The 19,649-nt window shown below is 48.9% G+C and overlaps 1 pseudogene across 1 annotated transcript; it reads left to right on the plus strand.

Moving 5' to 3' along the window:
* Positions 1-1,860: 1,860 nt before the first annotated feature.
* LOC311340432 (dual specificity testis-specific protein kinase 2-like) lies at positions 1,861-19,256 on the plus strand (annotated as a pseudogene). The gene is made up of 11 exons: positions 1,861-2,076; positions 6,765-6,886; positions 8,950-8,998; positions 9,686-9,832; positions 11,024-11,106; positions 12,627-12,717; positions 13,101-13,184; positions 13,662-13,748; positions 14,124-14,220; positions 15,593-16,899; positions 19,199-19,256. The product of its transcript is annotated as a dual specificity testis-specific protein kinase 2-like (transcript).
* The last annotated feature ends 393 nt before the right edge of the window (positions 19,257-19,649 follow it).

Genomic DNA, 19,649 nt, shown 5'->3' on the forward strand with positions numbered 1-19,649 from the left:
TCCAAATAAAAGCATTTAAACGTGTGCGTGTGCGTTTCCCTTTAAATGGACGCAGCCTGATTGGTCCAGCGTCCCGCCGTGGCTCCATCACCATTCATCCTCCCCGGTATCATCCTCCCCAGCATCATCCTCACCAACGTCGACAGAAAATGTCAGCGGATCAATGTGTGTCGTGTCGTCACTTCCGTCTCAGAAACGAGGGTTTAACAGGTGCCGCCTGTTAAACCGCAATTCAGATCTGGAGACGTTTTATGGTTAACTCAACTATGATTAAAAATCCTAACGTGAACAGTGAGAACTGGTTTAGGTTCAGCCGCCAACCAATTATGCTTCTGACGTCACCGTCTGTATGTTGACTACGCGACCTTTTTATTCCGACCAATCAGAGGCGAGCTGAGCGGGCGCACCGCGGCCGGTTCATTATGGGGGCCGTCTGAGCTGTCAGAGGATAGGCGATCTGGACCACTATCAACTCCTAACGGGGGATTACAGCGAGCACGGAGATCTGCGTCCTGTCGCAAACAAACAGTGGCGCATCTTCACTACAAACATGTGGACTACGGCGGCATTTTAACCCAAAGAGGTAAGACGCCGATCCCCCCACTATAGCTGTCATCCCAGCTTCATGCTGGTCGGGATTTTCTTACATTGAATACCACAATCGATGTAGGCTACTATGTTGGAGGCAAACCTGCCCAACGCACCGGTGTTGGACAGTGAAGTGTAAACGGCCTCACATCGGACTTCTGTCGGTTAAGCCTCGCAGCTTCCAGCCCCAGCGGCGACCTATTTCTGACATGGAGGTGATGGCTTATGGCTCCGCTGCACCGCTCATAGCTACTGCTGCAGGACCAACATCACAAAGAACTCTACCACCGTTATCACGGGGAATTCATTGAAAAGTATCACTTTTTATGCAAGTCTGTAAAGTAGGCTGGATAATGAGATGGAAGTGATTTGCAAAGTGGTCGCTGGGCATGTCCTTAAAGTTCATGCCCAGCGCATGTTGAGAACAACACGGTCCAGACCATGCCTATTTACAGCGGAATTAGATTGCCAGCTGTATTTAAGGCGCTGTTTCTGCTTTCTCTCCTGAATATTCAGGACGGGAAACTACGATAAAGTGAAGGGGTACCTGAGCCCTTCGTGACAGCAGCGACCAAAGGGACCGAAACACCGAAACACCATGACGCATCCCGCCAGGACGGGGCGGGCCGTCAGCGGCGCGCTCGGGCAGTTCTGACCTCGCTGGTCCACCGGGTCGCTGGTCCACCTGGCTGCTGGTCCACAGGGTCGCTGGTGCACTGGGTCGCTGGTCAACCGGTTGCTGGTCCACAGGGTTGCTGGTCAACCGGTTGCTGGTCCACAGGGTCGCTGGTGCACTGGGTCGCTGGTCAACCGGTTGCTGGTCCACAGGGTCGCTGGTCAACCGGTTGCTGGTCCAGCGGGTCGCTGGTCCGCCAGGTTGCTGGTCCACAGATACGCTTGGTGCTGGTCCGCCTGGCTGCTGGTCCACCGGTCGCTGGTCCACCTGGCTGCTGGTCCACCGGTCGCTGGTCTGCCGGGTCACTGGTCCACCGGATCACTGATCTACCGGTCACTGGTCTACTGGATCACTGGTCCACCGGGTCACTGGTCCACCAGGTCGCTGGTCCGCCAGGTCGCTGGTCTACCGGGTCGCTGGTCCACCTGGCTGCCGGTCTACCGGTCGCTGGTCTATAGGGTCTTCTTATGTCGGCAAAACCAACCAATCATTGCACAATTCTCATCACGGTTAGCTCCGACTCATAGGGTCTGCTAGTGGAGAACCTCCACGGTGCAGGTCTAGCGGAGAAGGGCACATAAGACACAGACGCTGCGATGGACCACGACGGAGGCGACGAGGACCGCTGTGCCCGCGGCCCGGACCCCGGGGACGGGGGCCCGGAGGGGCCCGCGGCCCACTGCCACCAGGCGCCCAACCGGATCCGCCCCTCCTCCTACCGGGCCCTGCGCAGCGCCGTCTCCAGCCTGGCCCGGATCGACGACTTCTTCTGCGAGAAGATCGGGGCGGGCTTCTTCTCCGAGGTCTTTAAGGTAGGCCTGTCAGCCCTCTGATTGGTTTGTGTCGGCCCGAGGGTTCTGGAGGAGGCGTAAGATGTGACCGCTGTGGGCTCCTAAAAGAAGAGTTTTTCCGATACCCGATACCAAGTATCGGAAATTCCTCCGGTACTGCCTAAAATGCAGTATCGGGTATCGGCAAGTACGCAAGTTAATGCGCTGTTCCGATACCATCACATGACTAGCTCATTTACTACACAGGCAAAGAAGACACGAACACGTGTTACGCTGCGTTCGCTAACGGTCGGAGAGTCGAATGTGAAACGCGTCATCTCTGACCTGCGCGCGTTCGAGCTACCAAGTCGGAAAAACATGGATGCATGGACGCTTAACTACAAAAATACAAATGTATTATTTTAGTTATAGATTATTATATTATGAAAATATGTATTTTAGACAGTTAGTTAACCGACTATACATTGCTGTCATCGTAGGAAGTGCTATGAGTAGTTACAATGCTTGATGCTGTATTGATACATACTCTGTATCGGCCGACACTGAAGTTCAGGATCAGAATCGGTATCCAAGAGAAAAAAATGGTATCAGAACATCCCTAAAACCTTGGAATTATGATTTATTCAACAATAACCCTCTGATTTCCTCAACTAAGAATACCAAAGGCCGCCATAACATTATAACTCAACATCGACTCTTTGAAGTTATTGACCAGAGGAAAGGAGTTGTTATCAGGTGCTGGTGTCTTTGTTCAGTGTGAGTCATCTGTTGAATTGATAAACCTCCGTGCCAGCGTTCTGTATTTATGACCTTTGCAAACACATGCCTACGTTTTATGGGATGATAAGGAATCAGGGAAATGAGGGAAACTATACAGTTGTCTGTGTTTTCGATCATTTCCTCAAAGTTCCTCAGGGAACTTTGAGGCTCGCAAGAACAGTGTGCACTGTATTCTGTACTGGGTCTCTATTGATAGACCACACGTTGTGTGCTTCACCTTGAGCCAACGTGTAGCCCTGCTCTCCACTGCTTACTCATTGCGTAGGAGGCTCAGCAAACAGCCAAACCTTTAGGCGTTTGCTCTCTGGTTATGCTTCTGTGATTAACTTCTTGAGGAATCCGCCCTGGTTCCTCAAGAAGTGAAATTACACAACAATGAGTGTTATCTAGCTCTGTTCAGGAGAGTTAATGACCATTGGTCATTGTGTTCTTAAAATTCCAACTCTTTTAATACAAGGCAAACTATATAGAAACATATTTTTGTGGTTCGGACACCATCCAAATTCTTTGTAATGTGTAAAATAGAGCAAGATATCATAACATTTCATAAGAGTATTCATAACAATTCTTCCTCAAATACCATGTGCTCCTTGATCAAGGCATTCACCCGTCTCCTCAGTCCAGAGACCCTTTTCCCAGAGGTGTCATTGTGGATAGATAGGTGTTGCTCATTACACTGGTTCCGGTTCAGCTACCTGTAATTCCTGGCCAGGGCACATGGTCTATGGTCCATGTGGGAGACATCACTCAGCTCAGTCTGCTTCCACAGTAGCAGGGTACATAAGAGCAGACCCACAACTAGTGTTGAGAGGGAACCTGTGTTGGTCCTACAATGAAGAGATCTATTTACCTGAATACCCCCCAACTCATCCTCCACCGCTGGGCCTACTACCATAGACCTACTACCATAGACCTGTGTACATAGACCTACTACCATAGACCTACTACCATAGACCTGTGTACATAGACCTACTACCATAGACCTGTGTACATAGACCTACTACCATAGACCTACTACCATAGACCTGTGTACATAGACCTACTACCATAGACCTACTACCATAGACCTACTACCATAGACCTGTGTACATAGACCTACTACCATAGACCCATAGACCTGTGTACATAGACCTACTACCATAGACCTATGTACATAGAGCTATATACATAGACCTATAGACCTATGTACATATACCTACTACCATATACCTATAGACCTAATACCATAGACCGATGTACATAGACCCATATACCTACTACCATAGACCTACTACCATATACCTATAGACCTAATACCATAGACCGATGTACATAGACCCATATATCTACTACCATAGACCTATAGACCTATGTACATAGACCTACTACCATGGTCCTATGTTCATAGACCTATTACCATAGACCTATGTACATAGACCCATAGATCTACTACCATAGAGCTATGTACATAGACCTACTATCATAGAGCTATAGACCTATGTACATAGACCTACTATCATAGAGCTATAGACTTGTGTTCATAGACCTATAGACCTGTGTACATAGACTTACTATCATAGACCTATAGACCTGTGTACATAGACCTACTACCATAGAGCTATAGACCTGTGTACATAGACCTACTATCATAGACCTATAGACCTGTGTACATAGACCTACTATCATAGACCTATAGACCTATGTACATAGACCTACTACCATAGACCTATAGACCTGTGTACATAGACCTACTATCATAGAGCTATAGACCTATGTACATAGACCTACTACCATAGACCTATAGACCTGTGTACATAGACCTACTATCATAGAGTTATAGACCTATGTACATAGACCTACTATCATAGAGCTATAGACCTGTGTACATAGACCTACTACCATAGAGCTATAGACCTATGTACAGTGTGATTTATTAAACATATATAAATAATAAAAATATTAATTAAAAATATATTTTCATATGAAATTGGTTGATACATGTTGACGTTTAAGTGCTTTTTATCCAGAAAAAACGTGGCTTCCGTTCACCTTAATGGTTTACAGGCCAGTCCGGTCCAATAGGGCGGTAATCTTTACCCTTGGATATATTTCTAGATTTAAGTTTTTCTGTATCAAAATTCAACTTTATGGTAACAAATTTTAATTTGACGCATTTTAAATGACTGAACAGTGGGTTTAAAAAAGCATATACAGCAGTAGAAGGTTGAATACCAAGTTGGCCCATGTAGTTCTGCCAGTGTTGGGTTTATAAGTCGTAAATTCAGATGTTCAGATGGTCCACACTGCTACAAATAGGGGTGTGTGTGTGTGTGTGTGTGTGTGTGTGTGTGTGTGTGTGTGTGTGTGTGTGTGTGTGTGTGTGTGTGTGTGTGTGTGTGTGTGTGTGTGTGTGTGTGTGTGTGTGTGTGTGTGTGCAGGCTACTCTATCGATTTTCTCTGGTGCCAGTCTCGTCTGCCCTGGTGTAATGTTCCAATGGATTTGTGTGGATCAGTCAGGCTGATGGGAAATCCAGTAAGCCTATTAGTGCTGCTATGCTATTAATACACACACACACACACACACACACACACACACACACACACACACACACACACACACACACACACACACACACTAGACAATCTAAACTCTGCATTTACTTATTTCCAGTCAATGACTCCCAACAAACACAGACAAACACACACACATGCACATGTATACAACCTGATCGCTAATCAGGTGCTGGTTTGCCAAAGTTGTCCTTCTAGTGTCTGTGCACCTCCCACTGCACTGAGAAACATCAAACTGGGAGAGAGAATATCATTACAATTTTACTCGACTGAGAATAAAAAAGTTTCTGTCAACTGTTAGTGTTCTCTGTTAAATGCCTTAGCAACTAACATTTGCTACAGTGCGATACAGTTGGTGTGTGCAACTTAAAAAGATAATAGAACTTAAGTTACCCAAACCTAATTTCAGTCTAATTAATTCCTTCATTATTTAGATTTCATCGTGATTTATTACTTCCAATTATGTTACGACCCTTTCAAGGTCCCTGTCACCAAAGTCCACTTAAAGTATGGGTTTTAATTTGTGTTTTCAGCTGTCTACCCCAATGCACAAATGGTAAGAACATATTGAAAAAGTTAATTTTAATGAACACAAATTTCAGTATTTTCTCTACCAGAAGACGGGATGCCCAGAGCACATTAGGGACTCACAGAGCCTTCTTCATGGAGCCGGTGAGGAGGAAAGGCAAGCAGCTCCACTGCAACAGAGATGGGGATTCAGCGTGGGCCGTTTCTGCACTGGCAAACAGGAAGGAAAGGCGTCATAAACTAATGTGTAGGGGTTACACTCCCTCCCACATCTTTATGTGGCACTGTTTTGCACACTGCAGAGGATCATTTAAAAAGTATTTGCAACATTTGGCCATTGTTTTGTACATTATTTTCACACGCGGATCAGAACACTGTTGATCTCAGTCAGTGTCTCTCAAAGGATGGTTCATTTGCAGTAGCTCTTTAGTCCACACGATGGTGTTGCCGTTTCCACCAATAGGCACGCGGGATTCCCGTTCATCCCACACCCGGCTGGCTCGCTGAGGAGCTGTCCTGGCTGTAGCCATCTTTTTAAAAATTTGTTTGATTCAATATTAAAGGCTTTGCTAGTAAACAAAGTACAAATATACGCTAAATATAAATTGGTGTGTTATCAAAGAAATTCCTAGTATATCAATTCAGTAGGTCTGCAACACAGTGGGCCTAGTGTAGCGAGATGGGGAAAGGGTGAGGGCCACTCATTTACGTGGATTTTGTCTCTTCCCTCCATGCCTATTGTTAATTTGGTCGCCCAGAGAAAGGTTTGGGGAACAGTGATGTAAGTCATTTCCCAGGTCTGCTTGCTTCTCTGGGTCCTAATAACGCCTTCTTCTCTTCATCTGATTCAGGTGCAGCACAGGAACACCGGCCAGGTGATGGCCCTGAAGATGAACACGCTTGCTAGCAACAAAGCTAACATGCTGCGGGAGGTTCAACTCATGAACCGACTCGGTCACCCGAACATCCTCAGGTAGGTGTTGTTCACACCTCAGAGCAGCTCACACTACGTTTACATGCACAGCTTAATCCGATTAAAGCCATAGTTTGACTATGCTCCTCAATTGGACAACTGTAATTGTCAGAGTATACATGGCAGGGAGAAAATCGAGTCATTGGTCGAAGTGTGTCATATCCCGGTACGATAGGTGGCGCTGTGCCCATTTCAACTAGTGGTAATAGAGCCAACGGCTGACCTCTTTACGTCACCAGCAACAACAAACTCAGGCGGCATTCGAGAAAGATGTGTTCAGTAGACAGCTGTCAGTTCACTTTCAACACAACAATCCCTTTCTCCTCCATGCCGCGGTTCAATCTGGACTTCAGAGAGTCAAAGCCAAAGTTCCTTTCCCCCAATTCCTTCTCCACCATGGCCGAGATAACCCACACTACGAGTCTTTACTTGTTGTGGAAGTAACAGAGTCGGAGAACCCAACGCAGTCTTTAAGATTCATAATATCAGAGAATATCCCCGTCAGTTCGGCCGCGGCGCAATTAATGAATAAAGATTGTAAACACGTCGGAAGAAAAAAACATTTATTTTGACAGATGTGCCCAAAGTTACTACTTTACAACCTCGTTGATGACCAACATTTAGAAAAACTAGGGCTGGGCAACGATTAAAAGTTTTAATCGCATAGTATTGGTATTGGTGGAGTTAACTCGCGATTAATCGCACTTGTAAAATTATATTTTAAATCCACTCCAATTGAAGTTAAATGAGATTATGAAATGGATTGACACATTATCATTCATACCAAATTCACTCAATAAGCAAAAACTAGACCAAGTGATCTTGAGGGAGTTTTATTGACTCACTCAGTGTGGGTTGAATATGAAACTTACAGAACACCACAGGAGGGGGATTTGGGAACTGTAAACAGGTTAACTAGTACAAACCAACAGTTACAAGTGGAGGTAAAACAGTAAACAGTCTGTCACTTACTGCAATTGTAGCAAGCAATCACTTACTGCGTGTAACTGAATGTAAAGTAAGTGGAACTAAAAACAAAAATGATTTCTGATATGAATGTTCATTCTGTGGGCAAAACCTTTCAAAATCAAAGTGAAAACAAAAGAAAAAAAAAGAGAATGTGTGTTAATGCTTCAATTTGTATTAATCGCATTAAAATAAGACTGCGTCAACGTGTAATTGACCGCGTTAACTTGCCCGGCCCTAAGAAAAACATGTACTTTCAGCCTTGGGTGAAATCAAAGCGTAGTGTGTACTGAATGCATGTTGATGATGATACACTTCTTATAGGGGGTGACTACATTGGCACGACACCGGCTTCCTCCTTCTTCTGCGCCACCTTTTAAAATAAATCACCGTTTCTCGTTTCCGACAGCGACAACAACGCGACTACCGTCTCCTTCTACTTCCGGCTCACGACCCCACGGAAAAGATCTTGAGCATGTGCAGAACGCAAAATCCAATTCCAATTAGATTGACCGTAAACATGCATGCTTAATGCAACTATCAATCGAATAATCTAGGGTCTTAATCCGACTATGAGAAACCCAATTAGATTTAGATTTTAGTTTGACTAAGGTGTATACATGCATCTTAATAATCCAATCATAGTTAGACAAACCCAATAATTAGATTTTCTTGAGTGTCATGTAAACACACTGGCTGCCACCACAGAGTTCAGAGGGAGGTTATTCAAAGGAAGTGTTATGCATCTTACTTTGCATTTGTTACAATGCATGCAAAATAAGTTATAATCCATTTCCTGGTATTCTCAGACATTAAGAGATACTTAATGTCGTAAAAATGTCAAAAAAAGGGCCAGTAAAATCAATGCACCACTGGGAAGAAAATATGATATGTTGTTGAGCCGTGTGTAACAATAATACCGTTTTGCACACCACAGGGTAAAATGGTCAACACAGCAATAGCAGCAAGAAATGACATAGAATCAAAAACCGATCTAGGCATATATATATATATATATTTTATTAATTTGTTCAAAATGAAAAACGTTTACTATGCCCATTACTTGTTCTTTATTCTCTCCGTATGTGTGTGTGCAGGTTTATCGGGGTGTGTGTCCATGAGGGCCAGCTGCACGCGCTGACGGAGGTGAATGTCAGGCCGTCTGGCCCCCTCCCACTCCTCCCACACAGCACAGGGACCTCGTCCTCTCCATCTCGCTCCTCTCCAGCTCCTCCATCTCCCCCCCCACCCCCACCCCCCCCACCCCCCCGACCCCCCGCCCCCCCCCCCACAAGTCCCTGTGGTATTCCACAGACGCCTCTTATCTGAGATACGGTGGTAACCATGGGAACAGCAACAGATATGTCAGACCGCTGACTGGAGCAATTCAGGATAGCCTCCTACAAATGGCAATGAATGATTGATGTGCGTTGCGGGCGTCTGACTGTCTGCCTCTGTGCTGCTCTATTGTCTGTGTGTGCGTGACGTGGAAGCGGATATTTGACTGGCATCAAAGGTATAGATTTCTAGTGTAAGGTAGTCAGTGTATGAATAGTTCTAGAAGATGAAAGCTCTCATCGTATTCACTGTGTCTGTTTATTATGTGAGGAAGGGTTATGGAGGGGGATTTATGGTTCTCAATGCTTATGTTTTCAAATCGATATATGAATCTTAATTTGTGTTTGCACACATTTGATCATGATTTGATTTGTCTACCTCTCTGCTACGGTCCAAGTTACGTGTGTTAAATTGTGTGTGTGTGTGTGTGTGTGTGTGTGTGTGTGTGTGTGTAATATTTTAATATTCATATATGTGAATGCCTCTTTCTTTCAGTATATCAATGGGGGAAGTCTGGAGCAGCTGCTGGACAGCGATGTGTACCTGTCCTGGTGTGTGAGGAGGGGTCTCTCCCTGGACATCTCCAGGGGCCTCCAGTACCTGCATAGCATGGGCATATTCCACAGAGATCTCACCTCCAAGGTAGAGCATCACTCTGGGACTGGAAAGAAGCCAAGCAGTGTGCATATCCTTATCCACACACGCAGAACACTGACATCACTGTGCAATGTATCAAATCCGACATTGGAATCATGGAATTCAGTCATTATTTAACTTGACTGAGCTTTGAGCTTTCATGTTAATCTCTGCCGACATGTATGAACTGACCACTTGAGAAGCTAGAAAGCTACTTTAGATCCAGACTATCACCAGTTGTACATTTAAAATAGTAAGAAAGATACTGTTAATGGTATGTGTCGAGGAGAACATATACTTAGAGAGAGACACTTGGTACTTACTACGAGTACTAAAGGAGCCCTGAGTGGGTCTACAGAGACGCCTCCTGCATTCCAGGATGTACAACATAGAATATTCCACAATGTACAATGTAGAATGTTCCATAATGTACAATATAGAAAGTTAGACAATGTACAATATAGAATGTTCCATAATGTAAAACATAGAATATTCTACTATATATAATATTCCATAATGTACAATATTGAATATTCCACAATGTACAATTAAGCAATAGATCACGACAGGCTGTGGTATACGCTCATTATACCACAGTTAAGGGGCGTTGTCCGTCCCGACGCTCAGCGGAGGGACGGCGACTCAATTTTGAAAAAGCGAGAAAGTCGGAAAAGCATTTTTTTTAACAAATACAAAAAAGTAGTACCTCCTGGCTGCCTGCAAAGTGTACGGCGGTTGCTATGCAACACACTGTAGCGTCCTTCAGAGAGAAGGCTAGGCTAGAGACGGTAGCTCGGTTTAGCCTTCTATCGAGTTCACTCACCGTGTGCCTATTGCTGTACAACATTCCCACCCTCTCCAGCAATCAACATGTTTTTAGGCTTCAGTGAACTATGCTATTGCTTTTATATATAAACAACAGTTCAAGTTAGGCGCGGAGTGATACTGAACACCGTAAACTGAACGGGCGTCATAGCTGTGTGTATATGCTCAATATACAACAGTTGGGAACCAATCAGACCGCTTGATTTAAGCCACCCGTTTTATAATGCAGAATATTCTAGTATGTGTTTGTCCTTCAGAAGCTCCACGTGGTGAGTGGTGACGTAAGGATTCCTTACTGTGTGTTGACCTCACGCTGCTCTAAATGTCTGGGCCTTTCCTCCCCTCCCGCGTGGCTCCGGTCTCTCCCGGTAGAACTGTTTGGTGCGCTGCGACGGCGGGCTCTTCACCGCCGTGGTGGGGGACTTCGGCCTGGCAGAGAAGATCCCTGACTACAGGTCTGTACCGAGGACCAGGCCCCGTGTCCACAACACCACCACACGCTCTTCTTATGGCAGGAACCCATAGCTCAGAACCCAGTGTGGCTCCTAGCCCTGGTTACAGGTCTGCTGCTCGTAGGAACCAGGTCACCTGGTCCATGGTCTACGTGTGACACCTGGACTAGGTACCAGGTCACCTGGTCTATAGTCTACCTGTGACACCTGGACTAGGTACCAGGTCACCTGGTCCATGGTCTACCTGTGACACCTGGACTAGGTACCAGGTCACCTGGTCTATAGTCTACCTGTGACACCTGGACTAGGTACCAGGTCACCTGGTCCATGGTCTACGTGTGACACCTGGACTAGGTACCAGGTCACCTGGTCCATAGTCTACCTGTGACACCTGGACTAGGTACCAGGTCACCTGGTCCATAGTCTACGTGTGACACCTGGACTAGGTACCAGGTCACCTGGTCCATGGTCTACGTGTGACACCTGGACTAGGTACCAGGTCACCTGGTCCATAGTCTACGTGTGACACCTGGACTAGGTACCAGGTCACCTGGTCCATAGTCTACGTGTGACACCTGGACTAGGTACCAGGTCACCTGGTCCATAGTCTACCTGTGACACCTGGACTAGGTTCAGTCACCTGGTCCATAGTCTACGTGTGACACCTGGACTAGGTTCAGTCACCTGGTCCATGGTCTACGTGTGACACCTGGACTAGGTTCAGTCACCTGGTCCATAGTCTACGTGTGACACCTGGACTAGGTTCAGTCACCTGGTCCATAGTCTACGTGTGACACCTGGACTAGGTTCAGTCACCTGGTCCATAGTCTACGTGTGACACCTGGACTAGGTTCAGTCACCTGGTCCATAGTCTACGTGTGACACCTGGACTAGGTTCAGTCACCTGGTCCATAGTCTACGTGTGACACCTGGACTAGGTTCAGTCACCTGGTCCATAGTCTACGTGTGACACCTGGACTAGGTTCAGTCACCTGGTCCATATAAAGAGCAGACCCACAGTAAGTGATCAGCACTGTGTTGTCCTTCGCCGCTGCTCTGTGAGAAGGGTTCTGGTGTAGCTGCACTGACTCACAGTTGAGGAGGACTCGATGTCTGCACAGGTTCGTCAGAGGTGGGGGCTTCATGGACGTCTGTGTCTCCTTTGTATACATCCACAATGACTCACAGTGATCCACAATGACTATTTATAGAATGTTTTACTCTTACAAATGGTTTTGGTCTTATGGTCTTACAATAGGTTTTTACAGTAATGATCTTCAAATTTGGCATGGTGCACTATTAAGGATGTGCACTATAAGGTGGTTTAAATAATGTATGCACTAGGTTTTGTTGGCAGGCTAACTTTATTGAGGGAATATGAATAGACCACGTGAGTGAATCTTACTGCTATGACCTAAATGTTTTCACACCCAAACGATGACAAAACCCACTAATCAGGCAGAATCGGTTTTGGTCACACATGGAAATTCTCAAAGTTACAATTGCACCATTTTGAATCCTAGCGACGGAGTGAAGAAGCAGCCTCTGGCCATCGTGGGCTCCCCCTACTGGATGGCCCCAGAAGTCCTCCGTGGAGAGTTCTACGACGAGAAGGTACGACGAACGCAGAGTCGAGAAAGTTGCACAACAGCATCGATTTCTTTCCCAGAGGCGTCCCCACAGGACAAACAAGGGTGTCGCTCGTGACACAAAGTACGGGATCTGCTGCTTTTATGGAGCAGGGCAGGGGTGGTCGACCTGTCTCCAACCAGTTAATCTACTGCCCGCGCCCTGAGTTTGACCTGCGGTGTCAAGGGTCAACCGGATTATCCCATATATACGGAAATAGAGTTTTAGAGTTCGTTAGAATGTGATCTGTAAGCCTGTGAGGGTCCTCCGTGGAGCACAGTGGGGTCGTCATAGCGACGGTCCGATGCGTGACGACGTGCGGGTGGGTCGAGGGTGTGACTGCTGACCTCCTCGTGTCGCTGCCCTAGGTGGATGTGTTTGCATACGGGATCATCCTCTGTGAGATCATAGCCAGGATTGAAGCTGATCCGGACTTCCTCCCCAGAACTGAGGTAGGATCCCCCCGCCCTGTGGCTTCGGTGTGCAGGAGCGTCTTTCAGAGCAAGTCCCCGTCCCTGATTGTGTTGTGTTGGATATAGTGTGTAATGTGTAGACTGTCCGATGTGTCTGGACTGTCCATTGACAACAAAGACAAGCTCTGTCGACTGCTGAGACCTATTGTTTAGCTAATAGCACGCAAAAGCTCACTGCCAGATTGCTCAATGAACTTTCTGGAGCCAGTGGGAACACATGCATCCCATTCAGAAGCTGATGCTTTTAAACACACTGTCGTATGGCCCTACTACCTCAGAGATACTTAAGATTGATTAGAGTGAGATTAAGATCCCTTTTGTAGTTAGGAAATAAACTTTGCTTTAAGTACTGTTCTCATAGCATTTTCAGGGACCACAAGTTAAGTTACGTTACGTTAAGTTGTGTATGGAAAAAAATATTTTGTCTATTTTCTGCTTTTTGGTGTGCCTGCATAGGACTTTGGACTTGATGTAGAGTCGTTTGAGAACCTGATCGGAGACTGTCCACCAGCTTTCCTAATGCTGGCTGTAACCTGCTGCAATGTAAGTAGAATATCCCTCCCACACACATGCACACACTACGCTATGGCCGTACAATGGCATGGTATCATCGCCATTTCTCTTGCTTGAAATAATTTAATAATATTCAACAAGAACAGCAGATTCCATGCCAAACATATTTCCGCTCTGTGTCAAGCTTTCAAACAAATAATCATGTACATACGAGAGAGTCTTACTAGAGATGTGTGACTTGGTCAGGGCGGCTGCCTTTCTGTGAGTCTTGTTTTTGATCATGAGATCATACAGTAGGCATAGTGCCAGTCCAATGCACACGTTACACATGCCTCCAGAGGCACTCACATGGCACCTCCCACGCACACTTGAGTTCACGTTGTCCGTTCTCCTTGTGTTCCTCAGATGAGTGCGGTCCAGCGGCCTGCGTTCTCCGACCTTGTGTTGACGCTCGAGGAGATGCAGGACGAAGAGGGGCAGAGCGGTGATCCGGTCACTCTGGGTAAAGACAATCGAATACGTTTGCTTAAAGTGGAAAATCTCACAAAGATCCGTTTCGCCCTCTGGGGGGACCTATGGCAGGACCAGTTGGCTGCTACCGCAGACCAGTGGTCTGAAGAGGGCGTCTGAACCGTCCCTCTCTCTGGCAGAACCCCCCCGCCGGGCCGCGGGGAACACGCCACTCACTACGCCTGGTGGTGTGACCGCGTGGAGGGAAAGTCTCCACCCGTAGCCAGCGTGTAACAGTCTCCACCCGTAGCCAGCGTGTAACATTCTCCACCCGTAGCCAGCGTGTAACAGTCTCCACCCGTAGCCAGCGTGTAACATTCTCCACCCGTAGCCAGCGTGTAACAGTCTCCACCCGTAGCCAGCGTGTAACATTCTCCACCCGTAGCCAGCGTGTAACACTCATAATAACACGAATGCCAGGGCTGACATGAGTCAGTGGTGGGGACTCACCCCCGCATGTCATTTATGGAAAATCTTTGGAGATCTTCGAGATTTCCAATTCAAATATGTTGAATACATCGTGTGAATTGAAATACTTTTGTTTAAAGCTCAAAGCATAACACAGGCACACCAAAAAGCAGAAAATAGACAAAATAGTTTTGTTCCATACACAACAAAGTAATGTAACTTAACTTGTAATCCCTGAAAATATGCTATGAGAACAGTGTAGGGACAGACGTATAATATTACAAACGTTAACGTCTAATATGAAGCGGAACACCTCAGAGCTGGCCGTGCGTTGCTCCGTTTAAACGACACGATTCTAGGCGTTGTTTGTGTTGTGTTGTTGTGTTGGCATTGTGTTGTGTTGTGCCTGAATTTGCGCTGTGTGTGCTTTGAGCTGTAGGCTAAATACCATAAAATCAGTTTACACTGTCCATGAGGGCTCTGAGGCCCGCTGCCCATAATGCACCCTGTCAGTGAGGCCCGGAATAGAACAGCCGACCGAGCGTGGCTTTGGCTCGCTGTCGGGAAGGAAAACGAGGAGAAGGAGCATTTGTCCTTCTCCACTTGGGGCCCTCAGAGCCTCCAGCAGTAACACGGTACACTGCGCCTGACGGCCCCGCCGCGCCGGTCTGATGGGCCAGTATCCAGGACCCTGGGAACAACGCAGCCCAGAACATTTGAACCGGGGAACCCTTTAGTTTAGTTTTCTTCTTTTGCCTCCTTGAGAAACGCTCGCTCACTGGCCCACCAAATGACGACAGAGAACCAACCCCCCCCACCCACATGGGGCCGGGGGGGCCCGACCGGGGGGGCTGCTGAAGAGTCCCGTCGGTGCCCATGTCAGACTGACGTCGGCCCACAGCTTGACATCAATAGTGATCCGCTCCCCTTGCTCCTCCCCTGGTCTCTGTCCTCAGAACCCGTTGCCGTGGAGACCAGCCCCGACCGGCGCGGCTCATCCTGTCACCCGGCCGACCGCCAGCACCACCACCACCACCACCACCGCTTGGCCCGGAGCCAGTCGGACGCGTCTCCCCCGGCGACCCTGACCCCCGGCCACGCCCCCCCCGCGGCGGCGGCGGCGGCGGCGGCGGCGGCGGCTCCCGGGACCCCGGCGCGGGTCAACCCCTTCTCCACGCGGCGGGACCTCAACGGCGGCCGCTGCAAGCTGCTGGACACGCCCAGCATGTCGGTCATCTCCCTCACCTTCTCCCTGCCCGCCCCGCCCCTCCGGCCCTCGCCGCTGTCGCCCCGCCCCGCCCTCCAGCCCGGGGCGGGCCCCCGGAGGGGGGGCGGCCCCCCCAGGAGGTGCCTGTCCCTGCCCTCCACCCCGGACCTGGGGGGCGGGCCGGGGGCCGGCTCGCGCTGGAGCCACCGGGACGTGTGGACGGAAGGGACGGACGCGGCGGCGGCGGCCCCCCCCCCGGGGGCGGCGCCCCAGGCCGGGCCCGCGGCCGGGCCCCCCCCCCGCCGCCTCTGGGGAGGCTCCGGTGGGGGAGGGGCAGCGGGGGGAGGAGGACGGGGGGGCCGCGTCGACGGAGGACTCTGCTGCTCTGCATCTGGAGACGCTGTCCCTGGAGTGCCTGGAGGAGGAGGAGGAGGAGCAGGAGGAGCAGGAGGAGCAGGAGGAGCAGGAGGAGGAGCAGGAGGGCCTCAGCGAGGCCATGGACTGCACCAAGTCCCCCGAGGCTGAGGGGGGGGGGGGCCCCCACGGCCAGCAGACCTCTGCTCACCTCCTCCTCCTACTGCCCGCAGCGGGCCAACGGCTGGCCCCGCCCCATCTCCAACGGGCCGCCCTCCCTGCCCCCGCTGCCCCGCCCCGACAACAACAACGGCCCGGCGGCGGCGGCGAGCGTGACGGGACGGCAGGTCTGGTGGGGGGGGGGGGGGGGGCTGGGGGCCGGCTGGGGGGCGAGCGGCTACACGGGGGGGGCCCCGCCCGCGGACCAGGACCCGCCGGGCGTGGCGTGCCCCAGCTGCTGCCTGATGGGCATGGCCCTGCCCTCCGCCCGGCCCTGGACCGCCTCCCTGCTGCCCCACCTCCGCCGCCGCCGCCACCACCCCCCGCCGCCGCCGCCGCCGCCGCCGCCTCGCCACAACCTCAACGGAGCGCCGGCCCTCGGACCCTCGTGCTCGGTGAGCTCCGCCCCCGGCGCCCTGATGGTGGGGGCGCCGCGGGGGCGGGGCCTGTCGCTGCCCGAGGCTCAGACCTGAGCCCCGCCAGGTGCATGGAGGGGGGGGGGCGGGGGGGGGGGCTACACTCTGCTGCTGCTACAGGGGCTTTGAACGGGTCACGGCGACCGGACACTCCATAGAGATGTTCAGACGAGACCCCGACCCGGGGGGGGCGGGGCGCGGGGGGGGGGGGGGGCGGGACAGACAGAAAGAAGGACAGACGAGCTGCAATCCAAGCTGGAGACCGGCGAGGTGCTAGGCTGCCCCGCGGGGGGGGGGGGGGCGTTCTGCCAGCGCTGGACCACTTTGTGTTCAGCCGCGTCTCCTCCGACGCCCGCCCAGCTGTGCTCAACTGTTGTAGCGCTGCGCTCTCCGTTCAGCGCTGGTCTGGATTTTGTACTGACTGCTTACAACTTTGTCAGTGCATTTGCGCACGTTAGTTTCAGTAAAAGTACGTTTTTTGCTATATTACCAACTGTTTGTTATCTAAGGAAAGGCCAACATTTTCTCAAAGTGATTTTCTATTAGGTGAATGTCTTCTTTTACACTGTGATTGGAAGATGACTTGGAAGATGGTAAACGAATAATGTCAATGTCTCAATAATACTATTTAATATGTTCAATTGAGGTGTGTGTGTGTGTTTGTGTGTGTGTGTGTGTGTGTGTGTGTGTGTGTGTGTGTGTGTGTGTGTGTGTGTGTGTGTGTGTGTGTGTGTGCGTGTGCGTGCGGGTTTTTTGGAATTTTAAAGGATCCATTTTTACGGAGGTGTTGGAAAACCTGGAGTGTGTTTTGTGCAATGTGCGTTTCTGTTGTTCATTTTGTTAGTCAGGAACGTCATGGGATGCTGTGCAGCAGATGTTTACCATTAAACCTAATGTTCTTCCTGTGTTCCAGTTCTCTATGGCTGGTATGTGCGTTATTATTTCACTCACATAAAGCTCAGACTCATCATGCTAGAAAATATGAAGCACAAACGGTATTTCCATAAACTTTGTTTTATGAGACCTGCCAACAGTGTTGTGCAAGTTCTACTAGTTCTCTAACTAGTTCAAAGTTCAGTTCATACAAAAGAAAATGAATAAATTCACGTTCAAAGTTCACCAGTTCAGTTTTGAACTAGTTCATATTCAGTTCATTAAGTTATTTTTACAAACCAAAGAAAAACTGTGTCATCTGGACCTAAGCATCAATTCAGAATGTCACAAAATCTGAACTAGTTCAAGTTCAAGTTCTTTAGTTAAAAATATGTTAAGTTCAGTTCAAAGTTCATAGAAAAATGAACTTGTTCAATGAACTAGTTCTTTTGAACTAGTTCATGCACACTGCCTGCCAACTAGACCATGTTATTAATATGGTTGTTATTTATGTCTTCAGCTCGTCTTTTAGGTTTGAAGGTAGTTTGATACGCTTTGGTATAGGATCAGCATTGTTTAGCAGTCACCCTAAAGAGGGTTACTGCTGCCGGGTAGGACTTTGTAGATACAATAAACTGCAATTTAGTATTGCTATATGTTATATCACCGTGCACACAAACACACGCGTGCGTGCGTTTGTGCAGCTGATCCCCTCTGACAAATTCAGCGATTCATCACGACTGAAGTGTCCCAGCACGCAGTAAGTTGCGTGGCGTCGACTGGGTCCAGAACCACGGACAGCGCGTCTGTCCCGAGGAGCAGGGACGGCAGGCGGCAGCACTCCGGTCTCCCCGTTCTCCTTGACACGACGCCTACAGCCTGCTGTCTGTCTGGCTCTGCTCAACCTGCGACGGGAACACTGTGTCCGTGTCCCACGATCCCCTTCCGTCCATTTTTCTGACTGTGACTGTTGTTTTCGAATAAGGAAAGACACTAGAGAGTTGAAACCGAGTGGAGAAAATAAAATTGATGTTATAAATTGAGCCAACCGATGAGAAGTATTTTTGTTTTGTCATATGCTGTCAATATCCATTAATTGGAGGAGGAAAAAGGTTTACGTGGACTGGGTGTGGCTGCCGATTAGATCTCTCTCTCTCTCTCTCTCTCTCTCTCTCTCTCTCTCTCTCTCTCTCTCTCTCTCTCTCTCTCTCTCTCTCTCTCTCTCTCTCTCTCTCTCTAACATACACCCAAGCCGACGTGTTTTAGGACCAGTCTTGAGTCCCAGTCAGGTTTGAAGAAGTTCCACCAGATCCTTCAGGCTGATCCCAACTCCGAGGCGGTAAGTGGGATCCTCTGTCTCTCTCTGTCTCTGTACGGTCTAGGTCGGTGTGTGTATCGCAGGTGAACCGATGCTTTGCCGCAGGATTATGAATTGATGGTCGTGCATCGGAGTCCCTATACGGACGTCTCACATCTTCCCCCTGTTGAGACAGACGGAATGTGTCCATGACCAGTCGATGGAGGCACCGGAGACAGTCGGTCGTCCTCTGAGGACGGCTGGTAGGGATGAGGACTTCTTTAGTATTTTGGGATCTATAACATAACGTCATGTTTTGGACTCAACACGTCCGTGTTCATCCTTCGTCTGCACATCCCAGGACATCGGACGGGACAACACGCAGGCGACTCCACGGGGGAGACGGTCCCCCCTAGCAACAACCATTTAAAATAGTCTACAGTGTTGCATTGATAGTTGAAAGGGATGATATCGATTATTTCTAAAAAATCATCACCCTAAAATGGTACTTATGTTCCAAATTGGGATCCTGGCTTCAGACAAAAAGATGGGACTGCGATTTAACCCCTAGAGGTCACTGTTTTACAGATGTGACATGTGAGGGGAGGGATGCTTGTGGGAACATAGAGGTGACGGGACAGCCCGTC

This window comes from Micromesistius poutassou (assembly GCF_964030765.1).
Source record: "Micromesistius poutassou genome assembly, chromosome: 3".
Classification (NCBI taxonomy): Eukaryota; Metazoa; Chordata; class Actinopteri; order Gadiformes; family Gadidae; genus Micromesistius; species Micromesistius poutassou.